The following is a 14,207-nucleotide window of genomic DNA, read 5'->3' as shown; positions in this document are numbered from 1 at the left end:
GTTGTATGTTTTCTAATTTTAAGTCATTATAGATATAAACTCTTTCATATTTATAAAAATTTAATTAAATCTTATCAGACCCATAAACACATTACAAATATAGAGAGTGTGCGTGTGTGCGTGTGTGCGTGCGTGCGTGCGTGCGTGCGTGCGTGTGTGTGTGTGTGTGTGTGCGAGAGAGAGAGAGAGAGAGAGAGAGAGAGAGAGAGAGAGAGAGAGATTCGTTGGTTAAAATAACAAATTATGATTAGTTTCAACCGGCAATAGCTACATGATAGTAATACATAGATTTTTTCCTTAATAAAATATCTAATCATATAATACTTTTGAAATTATTTCTCTATTATAATATTTAATGAAAAACAAAAATATACGTATGTATTTGACAAATAGTCATTTACTATCATCAATACGAATATATATATATATATATATATATATATAATTTACAATTATTAGTTTTGATTTTAGTTCACTTTATCTATAAATCTATTCACGACTATCGATAAATGCAAAAACCTTAAAGCCAATAAATGTAAATAAAGTAATACGGCTGTCATAAACATGCGATAATAAACCATTTCTGAGTCATCGAAATACTTTTAGTATTTAGAACCTTTAAAATTGTTGAACCGTGCATTAAGAATAAAACGATGCTAATAAAATCTATCGGCCATTAACATACACAACGTATTGGGAATTGGCATCAAAAGCAGTTTGTTATTGACGAGACGAGACGTGACGCTCATTTTATCATAAACTTTAAGAAGCAAATGAAGTAAATGAGCATTGCTATGCACCAGGTGCCATCGGCCACATCGAGATACTAATCAGCGACCGTACACAACTTACATAACCAGCGAACGAAATTGTGCAGATATATTTTGTACCACGTGTTCAGCCTCGGATAGTCGCGGTAAATTGCCAACGATGGATGGCAGACTCTTTCCTAAAAGCCATTCCTATCCAAGCCTGCTTGGGTGTATGTGTTGGTGACTGCAAGCTCGCCGTTGCTTGGATTACCGCGGATTTGGCGGCTATTTTCGGTCCTCGGCACTCCTCTCGATTTCCTACTTTGAACATCGATTCATCCTGGTGCGTGAGCATAGATCCAGCCTCTGAGCCGTATTTCCCGCGCCCGTCGTTTGACTGCCAATTCACCGGAGGAGCCTCGGACGTATCTCACCACGTCATCGGAGCCGCGCTTCCGGAATCTGCCGGAAGTGAAGGTGCACGAGCGAATTACGCGGTCGGACGACGTAGGTGCAGCCGCACTTCGCTGGCTGTTTACAGCCGTGAGGCACGCAAATATATGCCGGAGACGCTTTAACCTTAAATTACGATGTCATTGATGAAAGGATATCGTGTACAAGGCTCTAGATATTACCGGCGTCCCTGCGTTTGGACCTGCCAAGCTCCAAGGTCTCAGAGAAATTTTTCATCCCACCTTAGGAACGACATTTCCCTATGTGCCGCGTCCCTATCTCGTCGCTTCGTAAACGTTACGTAATTGTTCGAGGATTTGACACGGGAGAGAGAAAGCCAAATACCAAATTGATACATCGACTTGAGCGATGTGCGCGAGCAAATCTTAAGAAAGAATATTCAATTACAATGGCAACTGCAATCAATCGACTTTAGTGGACTAAATGCACATTATTCGATGAATGGTCAACCAAGCCATTCACCAACTATTTATCGAATTTTTTCATTTTCTCAGATCTGCTTATGAAATATAATTATTACGAATTATCATGTCCCACTAATTTTAATTACATTAGCTACAAATAAATTAATAAATATCACATCCCATTAATTGTTAATTGAATTTTCAACTTTATCAAGGTGGATACGCAATTTCTTTCACACAGGGCTCTTGTTATTTCAAATTTCGTTGGTAATTTATATTTGAAAAATAAATTATTTACAATTACTTTGAGAAGCCTATAAATTTTAAATAACTACTAACGAAGTTATATTGGAGGACTACAACAATTATTCCACGAATAAATGTATTTATGTTACAGTCTCGACGCAGATGTTATTTTTTATAAAAATATTTTCAAATTAATGACATACGAAAGCTGAAAATAAGTCACATTTATTAACTCATTCATAATCAATAGCGACGTTTCGCTTAAAAGAAAAGAAAAAAAGAAAAGAAAAGAGAAAGAAAAAAAGAAAAACTTAAGGCCTTTGTAGGAAAGACGATAAAATAAAGAGATTAAATGTTATTTCAATTTGTAGATAATGTTTTTGTAATCGATTATATTAAGCTAAATTTATAATATTATTTTAATTAGAAAAAGTAAGGATTAACAAATTTTCACGATGATTTACAGTTTTAGATGCGTGTGGAGCAAAGTTTGTCTTACTTGAAATGTTACGTTCGTAAAATTAAATTCTTAAATATTTACGATGTACAGTTGATTGACAATTAATTGTAAATCGTAATGATATTCCATAGGTATACAAGATGACAAAGTATGTTAGCTTCTGTACGATAAACACGATAACAATGTTCGAATAATAAATGAAAATTTTAATACTTAAATTTTATATTCAATTTTTATAGCATCAAAAAAAAAAAAAAAAAAAAAAGAAGAAAAAGAAAAAAAAAGAAAAGAAAAGAAAAGAAGATCAATGGTTAAAAATATTGAAATCCATTACCGGGTATTGATTTCTAAAAAAATTGAATCTACAGTAAATGGTTTCTAACAGTCAAATAAGCCTTATACATGAAATAAATTTTATTTTCTTCAACAAATTCGTATGCATCATTGCTTTTTGATGCATCGATGAAAGACTAATTATGTAATTATGTTTTTAGATAATTTCCACATTGATTATCGTCCTTACCCCTCCCCCTCCCCCTCCAACAAATTCGTTGCCGTAATTTGTTGTCACATCCCGTGACACCCAATCAAGGCAAATATTGCAAATGGACTTGTAAATAAATATACAAATATGCAAACAATATGATGTAAAACATACGTATTGTTGAGCGATAAAAAGGCGCAAATACACTGATAAATTGATTTAAAATTTCCTCTCTCCTTATCTATCTCAATTCATATTCATAATGTCGTAAAAATTCTATCTCCTCGCGGCCTCTCGGTATCGTTTAAAATTAAGCACCAAAGCGAATGTAGGCGGCGCTCCTGGTGCAGACCGGGTTCGGGTTGAGTACCGTTTTATCCCGAAATTTTTACGTGAACCAAGATCGTTTATGTTAAGATGTTGTATTAGTAGCGGGAAAACATTTTTAAGTTTGCTTTCGGATATGACTCTTCATTATCCAAACTAATGCACATATAGAACATTAGAAAAACTTGGAAATGCCGTAATAAGAAGGTAATAGAACATAAAACAATATAGTTAATAATGTTTTGCGCGATGATATTTAATATAAGGAGATAAGAGCAACTCGGTCCAAGTCACAATTCACTTTTATTACTATTTACTATGTATTGCTTAAACTATCAAAGTTGAAATTATCAAAGCAAAAATTCAACTTTGCTTACTTTAGTTTAGTGTCGGTAAAAATGTTCGTCAAATTTACTCTCCAATAATTGGCAAATTTTCATTTCAACGATTCAATTTATTGCACAGCCAATTTAATTCTATAATAGTAATAAACATCATTGATGTGGCTTTTAATATAAAATTTAATATTGATAATAGCAAGCTTAAAGATTTTAAGTGATACGATATATTTACAGAAAGGGAATATTTTCAGTTGATTTTTGCACGGCGAAGAAAATCAGAAAATTAAAATAATTTTTCAATTAATAACGTCACAGTGTATAATTGAGTTTTTATGTTCATATTAGTTTTATTAAAATGCACCAAATTGAGGGTATAAGATTGAGTTAGAAAAGATCAGTGTATGTTTTGTGTATTCTGAATGTCACGAAGACTATTTTCCACTGCATTGACATACGTTAAATCCAAAAATTTCGAAAAATATGGATAACGTACAAAAAAAAAAACAACAAATTTGTAACATTTTCATTACGATATACAATAATTTTTTTGTCAATTATATCTTAATGAGATATACATTAAAATTAAAAGATACTCGTAAATGCAATTTAAACAATATACTCTATTTTTATTTATTATACATACTATTATATTATTTTATATAATAGTTTGGCCTCCGATTACAAACTAAAAGATAAATATTTTACATTTCGATCAATAAATTATTAAACGATATGATATATTCTAGATAAATACTGTACATTTTTCATAGGCAGAATATTTTTAAGAATATAATATATATAATATTATAAATCAATCGAATCGCAACTTAATAAAGTTAAATTTCAAGATAAGATATCGAGGAATAATATTTCATTTGATTTGATTTTCTATTAAAACACATTTGACATATTAAATTTGATTATTTGACAAAAGCTTATATCTGCGATGCCGTTCGAGGTTATAATTTCAGATATTACATGACTGTCAAATAGGTTTTTGAGAATTTTGATTATTCACATCAAATCAATACACATCGCATTAATACTAAAATAAGAAAGGATAAATTGAATTGCATTTGTTCATAAAGTTTCTATTGTACAAAATTTCTATTATATCCTACTTCAAATTGCGCAGAAGCATTTTATTATTTATCTTCGGTTGTTGAAATTTCCTTACAATACAGAACCAAGACAGAATTATATTACTAAAACATTACATAATTACATATAATTACACTTTCAAATCTAACATTAAAATTGCATTATTTGTATTAGCATAAAAAAATTCTCAACCTATTACGAGTTATTATTTATGAAGTATATAGCTTGTGTATGGAGTGGTAGTGACACTTCATTATCAGCAAGTTATATATTTTACCTTGAATATTTATAAAATCAAATTAGTTGGAATTAGTTCATAGACGAATTCAATGTCGAATTGATAATGAATTTAATAGTAGTTAATTTTTCAGAAAAACATCAATCATACAGAATTAACAACCAATACATATAAACTACACAGGATAAAGTTTTTAACAACATTACGAATTATACAGTAAAAAATATTCTCTATATTTTTAAACAATTTATTATTCAGTATTTTTCGATCTCGTCAATTTATCAATTTATCTATTTATTTGTGTGAGTAAATTTGTCAATGGTATGATATTGTATTTAAAATGACAATATCTCGATATTGGAGGGGAAGCAATAGAATTTCATTCAATAATGACAAGATCTTGAATTAAATGTTTATAATACATGATATTTTATTTCTGAAATTTTGCTTTACGAATAAGAAGTGAAATTAAAAATTTTTTCAATACACGAACGCGAAGATATTGAGAGAGAGAGAGAGAAAAAAAAAATTGAATTAGAAATGCATTCGTGACGAAATTTTTTTTTTTTTTTTTATTAAAACGCCAAGTAAGAATTTATCCTGCTATTTTGCGTAATAATTTCATGCATTTTAAAAATTTTTAAAATAATTTGATGCATTTTTCGTTTAAAATTGATGAGGCAATTTTTAGAAAAAACAAATTCTTCAAAGCAGACAATTTATATTTTGCCAAAGAGAGAATAGAGCAAAGTTCAATAATCGTGGAATAAGAGGGAATGGTAGAAAAGTATATATTAGAGGAAATTTATCGGCTTATTTGCTGAAATTATGTAAAGCAGCGTATTATTGAGTATATTGTAGAGAGAATGGAGAAAAATAATTGCCGCCATGCGAATGGAGAAAAGGAAAGGGGGAGGTAAAAATTATGAATAATTCGCTCGACTTAGCGTTTACCTTTTTCTTCTTTATTTATTTTTCTTTTTCTTTTTCTTTTTACTTTTCAGCGCTCTCGAAAGATTCCACTAACACGCACGTGCCAGGATCCTTAGTATCCTTAGTAGCCTATGGCACAGCATTTATCGGTTACTTCTTCGCTCGCGCGAATCATCGCGTCATAAATGCCGCGGAGAGGACTCGAGTGCACGAGCACTCGGAAAGTCTTTTGCCCCGAGTTCTCACGCTCAAACCAGTTCTCGCGTTTATTTTACAGAATACACAACTGACATTATTATTTCATCCTCCATACGTCTTTTGTTAATTTTTAACAAATGGTATGGACTGACTCTTTATCATAAGGATAATGATTATGCAGATCGGGCTGCTCAATACATCGACAGTTGCACTTAAAAAGCGAATATTATAAATTTTTTTTTATATAAATATCATAAATTTTAGTCAAGCCGATATTTTGTGCTATCAGTTTATTTAGCTGCGAGGATTGAATAAATTTCAGCTTACGATATAAATTCTTCTTCCAAGTATTTCAGATAAATTAAGAATTTGAAAAAATTATTTTACAAACGTCTATGACAACAATATGCTAGCAAAACCAGTTGAAACTTGTTTTGTCATATTTTTATTCTTTTTTTTTTTTCTTTTTTTTTTTTTTTTATTTCTTTCTTCATTTATCATCGTGTGTTATGTACAAACGGCTAGATTAATTACTATATTTATGTTATAGATAGCAATATAATGAATTACATGAACATGACTACGCTCTCTAGCGACTATCAATGTAGCTTTAATGATATGTTAAATAAGATTGTTCTCAACAATACTGTTTTATATTGTTGAATTTACAAGAAAAAATTTTCCGATGCTATTTTACATGAATCTGGAAGTAGGAAAACAAAGTAAGAAAGAGCGAACCCTGAACGATATAATGAATATCTTAGAAAACGTCAATGCTATCGATTAACTTATACATTTCGCAAATAATAATAAAGTGTACCGTTACGTTCTAAAATATTTTCCAACGCAGTAAAATAACGTTGCCATAATGAAAAAAAAAGGATAAATTTCAACGTAATGACCTTATGTGGAAGAAGGAAGGCGAATGCAGGTGACCGTTAAAGATAGGAAAGTGTCATTATCAGTTGCTTGTGAGCGCATCGAAACTCCTTGCGTTTGAAAATTCCATGATATTTCTTCGCTCTCCGTGAATGAGAGAATGGGAATAGAGTGAGCGAGCGGTCAAACGGGCGCACGCGTTCGAGATAGAAATACGAAGAGAGAGAGGGGGGGGGGAGAGAGAGAGAGAGAGAGAAGGAAGCGCGAGAGTGACCTCGCGAATGAACAGCCGCTGCCTTTCATCAATCGTAGCGTTTGCTGCGTCAGTCACTCTTTATCTACTCGACTCCAAGAGAAGCCAACATTTTCATTACATTACCTTAGAGTCTGAATAGTACCGATCCTTGCATGTCCAATCGTTCTTATTACTTTTTTTTCCTTCAAAGAGAGAGAGAGAGAGAGAGAGAGAGAGAGAGAGAGAGAGCATCTTAACTTTACTTAACTTTTAATGTGGAAAAAACCCTTACATTATTAGAGACAGCATCCTTGTGATTTAGGACGCTACTCAAGGTCGGTATTATTTATCTTATCACTTTGCAAGAGCCAACAAATTATTTTGGAGCTCGAGCGATTAAGTTGCCGATACATGATGTCACTATCTTCCTAAAGCCATATTTCTTTATTTCGCTTTGGTTAATTCATTAAAAGTAATATACAGGGCTCAGTCGTGACGTTTAGAGGTCTTAATTAATTTCAACGCGTGGACTGACGTTTCAACAAGGAATACGCTGGTTGGGATTCTGATCTTCTTTAGTTAATTGATAGGCAAACCTCGGGCATTCAATCGAATGAGACGCAGTTTCTTTGCTAGAGAAATTAGGAGAGAAGTAAAAATTTATTATTTTGACTAATTATAGTATAAAAGTCGCTGAGACGAGAGCACGTTTAAAAATTTTATAGTAGAAAGTGGACGTTTTCTGGTCAATTTTCACGATAAATTGCAATTTACGTATCTCGTAGGAATGATTTTTATAATGCGCTTTAAATTATACGATTTGAAACCTCTTGCTTTGCAGATTTTTATCATAGGCAACATTAGAATAATACACTTATCGCGACTATTTAAACTTTCTTTGATCTAATAACCAAACAATTCGTCACTTTTCGTCAAAACAATGTAAGTATTCAAATACCGAAAATCTCGATTTCTCTTATATAATTAATAGTATAATAGGAGAGGCCTTTAATATCTCTTTATACATTTCAATAATTAATATTATGGGAAACATATTTTCGCGAAGATAGACGAATTTTTACTACATAAAGTGACTACTATTTTGCAAATATTATATTGAATTTGTATTTCGATTCTAAAGGAAGCAATTTCCCGCGAAACTCCCGTTTTCCACTTATGTACGAATGCCTGTTAAAAATCGAACAAAGAAAACGTAATTCCTTAATAATATGCTAAATTAATCTATTTTAGAATCCTGTTCAAGCTCTAAACATAATATTACAGATGTATGATATTAAATATTGAGGGGAATATTTTTATCGACAGAGATGGGAAACCGCGTGTAGATATTTTATTACACAAGCAATTAAAATAAAAACTAATTAGAAAATGAGCAGATAATTTTTTCTTTTTTCTTTTTACAAATAGTAAAAACTGATAAAATTGATCAGCATTATTATTTCCTTATTATTACACTTTTTTTTTTTTTACTTTTTATTATGAGAATTATAGTCACGTAAGCCAGATGTGATAATTGATTTTAACAAATTGAAAATGTATATTATTATTATTTTCGTTATATAAAAAAATTACAACATTAAACATTTTGTATTTTATAATTTTTATTTTTCATATTTACATATAATATATATATATATATATATATATATATATTATATGTAAATATGAAAAATAAAAATATATATATATATATATATATACACGCATATATTGTATATTTCAAATATCATATGGATAGAAGAAAATTGAAAATATAAAAATAAAATATGAAATTGATTGTAGATATTACAGAGCTACATTTACGGTATAAAGCTTTGATTATTTATTTATTTACTCTGTTCGTACATCACAATTGGTCTAAATAATTTATTGGAGCAACGAATGCGCGAATAACAAATAATTATTTTTGATGAAAGAACAGATATGTTCAAATATACAGTTTTATTCAATGGTATTAAACATATTAAAAGATACGCAAATTTAGCAGAGAACTTTATTTGAATAGATAATTGTTAAGTCTTTGGAAGACTTCTCGAAAAAAGTAGTTTATAGCACTTGGAATAATATGCATTTTACTAACGTACTACAATTAAAAATTACTTCATTGAAATTTAACATTTTATATTATATTTATGCTTTGTATTTGTATTATTATTATCTTTATATATATATATATATATATATATAGGATTCGAAAATTATTTATAATTTGTAATTATAAGTTAAACATATATTTATCACGACAAGTAGTGTTAATAGAAATAATTTAATATTATTATATAAAGAATACTGATAGGATTTTTTTTAATAAAAGTAAAATCTCGAATTTTATTTCGATTTGTTCTTCATAATATATTTATTAAATTTTTTTACTGACACAAAAACCAATTAATTCGATTTTCATTCAATTATTTATTTTTAAGGACATGGCATAGTTTGATCAGATTATTCGTTCAATTATGACAAACACGTTTAATATGGCCTAGTAGAGGATAAATATTAACATAACGTCACTGTATATTAATATTAAGGATAATAGTACGATAAAATCTTAAAAGTAAAAATGTAATTTACAAGGAAATATTGTTTGTGTATCAATATTAAAAGTATATAACACGGTAAAATTTTTTAGATATATATTTTATTTACAATTTTTTAATAAGTACATTACAATATGCGTATATTAGAATTTTCTTATGAAATATAAAAAAAAATTTAAATTAATTATGGTTTCTGATTCTTAATTTCTTAAATAACAATTTTTACGAAAACGATTGTCAAAATGTCAGTATTATCTAATATCAACTTTGATCAAGCGAATTATGTTTATAAAATTAATCAAATAATTAATATATATATATATATATATATAAGTAATTCAAGTTAAATTTTGATTCGCGCTTGTAGCGTATAAAATTTATTTCACACAACCAAGTCAATTTAGACAAATATACATATTTAAAATATTTTTAATAATAAGTAATAATATTCATTTATATATATATATATATATATATATATATATATATATATATAATGTTTCGATTCTTTTTATTAAATAACCATGAATTCGTATTTATGATTGAGGATAAAATATATATAAAATAAGGAAATAAGTGTCTTTTATTCTTACTTTTTTAGTTTTAAATAATTTGATTTTTAAAAGAATTATTAAGCATCCCACATTATACAAATATTTTCCGATGACCTTTGAAAAATCTAACCATAAATTAAAATTTATTTTATTCCAACTGCAAATTCTTTTAAAACAATGTATTTTCACCTTTTTAATCATGAAACTGAATTATAAATGAATAATAATTGTTTATAAAAATTTGTATAATTTTTTTTATATATCTGATAAGTATAATAAAATTATTAAACTTCATTGCATTTTTATTTCTGTAGCTTGATTAATTTTATAATGTCAAGTGTGGTAAACAATACATGTTCAAAAACATTTTGAAACATAAGACATATGTTTGAATAATAAAAGTTAGAGACAAATGTGAAGTATTAATTTTCAATGTGAATAAAGTGGTGAATACATGTTACGCTGGACCTCAGCGACGTATAATACAAAATTAGCGATACTTTAATATGGAAATATATTGACCAATAATAATAAGTGGTAAATTAAGGAATCAATCGGCGCTGTTCTAGAACACTTACGAGATCAAAGAAATCAACAATAATATTAACCACACTCAATTCCCATTCAAGAAAATTGGAATTTTCCTTAATTCTACGTTAATTCCAGATGAAGGGAGACTATAAAAAGGATGTTTAAGGAGACAATGTTAGAGACGAGACAGTACGAAGCTCGAACGAAATGAAACTCAAAATAACGCAATTCCGTAGCTTCGGTATCAGTGTATTCGCTGCGGAAGGTCCGTAGTGACGGAAAGTCTCAACGAGTCGAACGAATACAACGACACCGGACGTAAACCGTAATCAGCGCTGCGCACACATGTAGACTCGCGCGCAAGAGAATTTATCCACGTAAATGCACAGTCGGCGCGCGCACATCACACGGCGAGGGCCAAATTAATGTTAAATTTAAACATACTTTACGTTTAATTATAAATTGTAGCTTTTAGTTACGCTCCCAAGTAATTTTCTTATCCGTAATCTGACGTTATATGGAATTTCAATCCGTAAACGTTTATTTAGCCGTTGAAAAATAACAATCATCGTGTTTTTTCATTCATCAATGTTCAGCCTAAAATAAAAACTATTAAATATATTTCAATGCATTGGATGATATTTAACGCAATGCTTCAATTATTTATATACTACAGGCGTATATTGTACACAGATACACGCGCGCCTGCTCCATATGTTAATTAGCTTTAACTTTTTATTATTTTAGTTTTATTAATTATGCCTCGAACTGAAATCATAAATATTTCAGTTCACTTTTTGATAATAGAAAATTTTTCTTATTCATAAGTTATTTTGCTGGCTTATATCATCCATCAAATTGAAGAAGTTCCTTTCTTAAACAACATGTGTGAATGTCAATGCCTAATAAATTAACGTGATAAGCTATTTTTCATTGGAAAACACAATGCCGAGAAAAAAAAAGAAAAGAAATGAAAAAACTGCAAACAATCATCAACAACATTATCTAATATGTGAAATATTATTGGCGCTGGTTAAGATAAGATTTTATGTTAAAAAGACGCGGTTTACATTTACGACGAAACGAAATGTTAAACAGCTTAAATTTATGATTGTCTAACAATTTTTAAACACGCCTATTCATCAGGTACGCGTGTATCGAGATCGAAACAGCATCATTGCCCGAAATGAACATCCAACTACATCAAATAGTATTCGTTGGGTTTATGAAACGCACTTATTTACTTGCGAGAGAGTACAGTACGTATCTGTGTGGGTACTCGAGTGCACTTGCACTTAGGCGCGGCGAATCGGCGTTGCGCGAGTGCAGTTCGCGCGTGAAACTGCAAAAGTGGAGTCGAGTGCGTTGGAGCGCTACGGACAAAGAAAGCGAACCTTATTAGTCATTATGTGCCGCTGTACACAATAAACCACGAGCCGCGTTTCCTAGCATTTTCACTGATTCGTAACGTAATATCGACGATCCCAGCGCCGCTACAGTTACAATGATTGCGCGCGGCGCACACAAACGCACACTTACAAGCGCTTAACCTACAACACAACTCCACAAGATAATTATGCCGTTTGATATTTGTAGAGCTATTGTTTTTTGTTCTCTCCGTACAATTTTAGCGAACGTGTGCGCAATCGCAATGACAAAGGTTTATTTGACTTTTTCAACGTCTAAGACAAAATTACTTTTAATTAAAAAATCATGGCAAAAAGAAGAGTGAGGGGGAGGGGTTGATTGCAAGGAGATAGGGAGGGGCGGTTTGGGGAGGGGCGAGGGGGAGGGGGGGGGGGAGAGAGAAATCCACAAAATTGTTGTTTTCAATAAAAAATAAATTAGCTTTTTAAATACCATCGTTAAGTGTTTTATTTTTTATGTTTACATGTGCATAAACAATATGCTGATCACTTTTTTTATTTTATAGTTCCAGCTAATTTATTCGCTCGGATAAACACATGGAACACAAAAAGTGGCATTCTAATATATTTAACGAGTATAGTAATTATGCGAGTTTCAAATTCGATTGTAATTTATAATATTATATTTATCGAATATTGAAAATTACAATCCTAATACGTAAAATGCAAAATATTATTAGGATAAAAAAATGTTTGTGATGCTCCATGCAAAATAATTATATACTTGTTAATTAGATCGTAGAATAGATGTGGTTTATCTTCCTCGATAGATTTTCAATTTAATCATTCGATTTATATCCGTATGACGCTTTGGTATTTTTAATTTTGTATGTAAGAATGTAAGAATTGTGCGTGTAAAAGTGCTCATATCGCTCCTTTAATGTGCTAGAATAGATTGAAAATTGTGAATTTTCTATAAATTATTCTAACCCCTGTGCACAACATTCAAATTACGAAAATGTGTTGAAATTTGTTAATCCAATAAATTTGCAATGAAATTTAAGAGTTATAGTAATACTAAGGAAGCAATGTATATAAACATACCGAAGCAAATAATTTTTATTCATAAGTTTATTAAAACTTCAATCTATATATTATACCAACACGATAGAGTAGTGACTGCATACCGGTCACCACAGACACACAACAGCCAATACGTAAAATGGAGCAAGTATTTTACTTCTCGTTATTTCTTGGAAAATAATGAGATTAAGTAAACGAACGAGAACAATTACTGAGTAGGGCAGAAAGTTAATATATTGGTCTTTATGATTCAATGATCCGCAACCACTTTGATGTATTTAATATGTCATTCATATTTATCATGGCGTCATATCGTTACATTGTAAGTTCCACTTTTTTTTCTTTTTGACCAATTAAATAATCGATTTCAATTAAAAATAAAAAAAAAAAAAAAAAAAAAAAAAAAAAAAAAAATAAGACTTTATGTTCTATTTACAATTTATGCAAGATTGAAATACACATGTCCTTCTCTTAATTACAATTTATCATCGTATAAAGTATCAAACAAATATTTTTAACTGCTTATCCGCTTAACCCAGTTCAAAAGTAAGATTAGAAATAACTTTCATGAAACTAATTATAATCGATGATTCAATATTCGATTAGTAAAGTAGAATTGTTGCAATACAGTATAGATTTCAAACATTATCTCTTAAAATCTAATAAGCCTTAGTTATAAAATTATCTCCACACGCGCGCGCATACACGCACGTACACTGCATTTAGAAAAAAAATATTAACATTACATTAATGAATAAGGAATATTTAATTTTGAACTTTATTTGAACAATACTACAAGAAAGTTTGAGATAATAGAAAAGCGCAGATCCAATTTTTTCTTTCTATTAGTATTTTTCTTTTGTAGAAGAAAGTTTTTGTTCTTAATTTGATATCTCATTCTTGATATAACTTATTCTTTAAAAGATAAAAAAAAATTACATTAACTTAATATAAATTTAAAAGACGATTTGCCCTGTACATTATCTCCGTGCTAATATCTTTACATTATGAATAAATATTTCATATATCAAATAGTACA

The sequence above is a fragment of the Ceratosolen solmsi genome, unplaced genomic scaffold (genome assembly GCF_000503995.2).
Source record: "Ceratosolen solmsi marchali unplaced genomic scaffold, CerSol_1.0 scaffold14, whole genome shotgun sequence".
In the NCBI taxonomy this organism is placed as follows: domain Eukaryota; kingdom Metazoa; phylum Arthropoda; class Insecta; order Hymenoptera; family Agaonidae; genus Ceratosolen; species Ceratosolen solmsi.
Note: the sequence above shows the minus strand (reverse complement) of the source record.